The sequence below is a fragment of the Sinocyclocheilus rhinocerous genome, unplaced genomic scaffold, assembly GCF_001515625.1.
Source record: "Sinocyclocheilus rhinocerous isolate Xijiao unplaced genomic scaffold, SAMN03320098_v1.1 scaffold4189, whole genome shotgun sequence".
In the NCBI taxonomy this organism is placed as follows: domain Eukaryota; kingdom Metazoa; phylum Chordata; class Actinopteri; order Cypriniformes; family Cyprinidae; genus Sinocyclocheilus; species Sinocyclocheilus rhinocerous.
Window position 1 is genome coordinate 8842 of NW_015645057.1, and position 3029 is coordinate 11870.

A 3029-nucleotide genomic window follows, 5' to 3' on the forward strand; every position below is an offset into this window, starting at 1 on the left:
TTTTCTCTTATATACAATGTCTTGATTGTTCCAAATGAAGTAACGGTGAGGGGAGAAGTTGTGCTTAAAGATTAATGACCATGCAAGTAATGCCTGTTTATGAAATTTAGATAAATTGTAAGGGATTCTAGCAATACTATAATTACAGATCAAAAGGAAAGGGAGACCACCTAATTTGGAAAAGAAGTAATTCGGGATAAAATTCCAGATTGAGTTTGGATTACATAAAAACGGTCTAATCCAATTAATTTTGAAAGTGTTGTTCAAAGAAGAGAAATCAAGGAAATTCAACCCACCATACTCATATGTGTTCATTAATACAGACTTCTTAACATAATGGATTTTGTTTTTCCAAACAAAATTAAACAGGATTTTATCAACTGATTTACAAATTTTGTTGTCCACATATAGAGAGAGTGCAGAGTATGTAAGCCTGGAGATGCCCTCCGCCTTAGCAAGCAGTACTCTGCCTCTCAAAGTCAAGTCTCTCTGCAACCATGCATTGAATCTTCTTTGGGCTTTTAATATAACCGGGTCAAAATTCAAGGTACATCTTTTATCTTGATCTTTAGTTATCACAATGCCTAAATATGTAATTTCAGATTTAACTGGAATATTATAAATGATGGGTGCTGTACAGTCTTTAATAGGCATTAATTCACATTTGCCTATGTTTAGATTAAGACCCGAAGCTTCAGAGAAAAGTTTTATATAATTAATTGCTATAGGGATTTGGGAAGCATCTCTTAAAAATAAGGTGGTGTCATCTGCTAATTGACTAATACAAATTTCTCGATCCGCTATATGGATACCCTGAATACCACTTTCACATACAGATGTTGACAGTAGCTGCACACAAAGAAGAAATAAATAGGGAGAAATGGGACACCCTTGTCTCACTCCTCTGGATAAACTAAACCTGGGTGAAGTGCCATTCTTTAATTTAATCGAAGCACTTCCATTATTGTAAAGGGTTTTAATTACTCTACAAAACATATCCCCAAAACCAAATTTAACTAATGAATTAATAATAAATTGGTGCTCCAAAGAATCGAAAGCCTTATAGAAATCTAAGAAAAGAATGAAGCTGTCCTCCTGAATCAAGTCTGAATAATCTAATAAATCAAGAATCAACCTTATATTATTAACAATGTGTCTTTTGTTCAAAAAACCAGATTGTGACTCATCTGTAACAGATCCCAATACAGATTTTAGTCTTTTAGCAAACATAATAGCAAAAAGTTTATAATCACTGTTAAGCAGAGAAACGGGACGCCAATTGTCAATTAAAAGTAAATCTTTTTTAGGTTTCGGAATTAAAGTAATTAAGCCTTGAGTGAGAGTCGGGGGGAGAGCCTCATTCTGTATGCTTTCTTCAAAAACCTTAAGTAAAAAAGGAGACAATTCTTTAGAGAACTGTTTATAGAACTCTGCGGTAAGCCCGTCCGTTCCGGGAGATTTATTGTTCTTAAGTTCTAGAATTGAGTTACTAACTTCAGATAAAGTAATTTCACTATCACAGAGATGTCTGTCATCTCTTGAGATAGTCTTACTATCTAAACTACAAGCAAAATCTGTGCAGAACCGATCACCGATGATCACCGCGAGATGCATGCCGGTTAGAAAAGTGTCCGAGTTACATCCGACTTGCTTTGATGTCATGCTGACGTGTGCCAAAAAACTCTCACGAGGGCGAGGCGGCTGTGTCGGATTGTGCAGTCGAGCGCAGTTAAAAAAATTATTTTTTTTTTATTAATGCCAAAACACTTAAAACAAGCATATAACCACAACAACCTCAAAAACAATAGAGGACAAAATACAAAAAAATAATACAAGATAGAAAGTAAAAAATACATAGATAAATGAATAATTAAATAAAACTAAGAACAAACAAATAAATAACATAAACCAGAGGGGGAAAAGTATACAAAGTTAAACATTGAAAGCAATTTTTTACTTTTGAATGATTTTTTGTTTTTTATGCCCATCAAAGATAAAACGTAAGAATTATAGTCAACCAGGAAAATTGACAGTACTGGGTTCTTACCCAAAAATTTACACTTATGAATAAAAAATTTGCCAAGTATAATAAAAAGATTAACAATATATTGAATCCCAAAGTTAGAGTTATAATAAAAGAAAATAATATCAAAAGTGTTGATACATATTCTAACATTTGTTTTATCTGAGAGATAGGTACATAACTCACATAACTCATTTTTTACACAAACACATTCACAAAAAAGATGTACAATGGTCTCTTCTATATCACAGAAAGCACAGAAAGTTTCAATATTTTGCATATACTTACTAAGTACACTATTACAAGGGTAGCATCTATGTAATATTTTAAGGCCGCTGTCATCGTCTTTATGGAATGTAGGGGAAATTTGCAGGTTGGTAACAGCACCAACTGCTGGTCAAAAATGTTGTTACAACATAAAGAACTGTGAGTCATGTTGAAAGTGAAAGTTTGTAGCCTCTATTTAAACGCTCGTGTGAGCAGCAGAGAGAGTCAGAGTGGAATAAACTTGAGGACACACAGACCGCAGGTGAGCAATAATTCCCTTAATATTTACTAATTCATAAGCAACTACAGGAAAATCTTCAAATACATTTATTACACATTTAGCAGATATTTCAAAATGCCGACTATAGAAAACTTTAAAAAATGGTTTTGTCTGATTAGTGTTGCAGTGTTTCATACAGAATTATATTTGTTTTTCGTTCAACCAGTAAAAAATAATGAAACAGAAAGATTTTTATTTCATGATGTTCAGTTTCTGTCGCGGATACATTGTCGTGAACGGATGTGTTTTATTGTGTGCTTTCAGTGACTTACTGTAATACATCTTGTGGTTTTGCATGTATTTTACACTTATAATCCCTTCAACGCTTCAAAAAGTATGATTTGTGTGTGTGTGTGTGTGTGTGCGCGCGTTTTTGTGACAAATGAGGACATAAATTTGTATAATGACAAGGGTATGACATAGGTATTACAAGGAGAAGGTGACTTTTCAGGACATTAC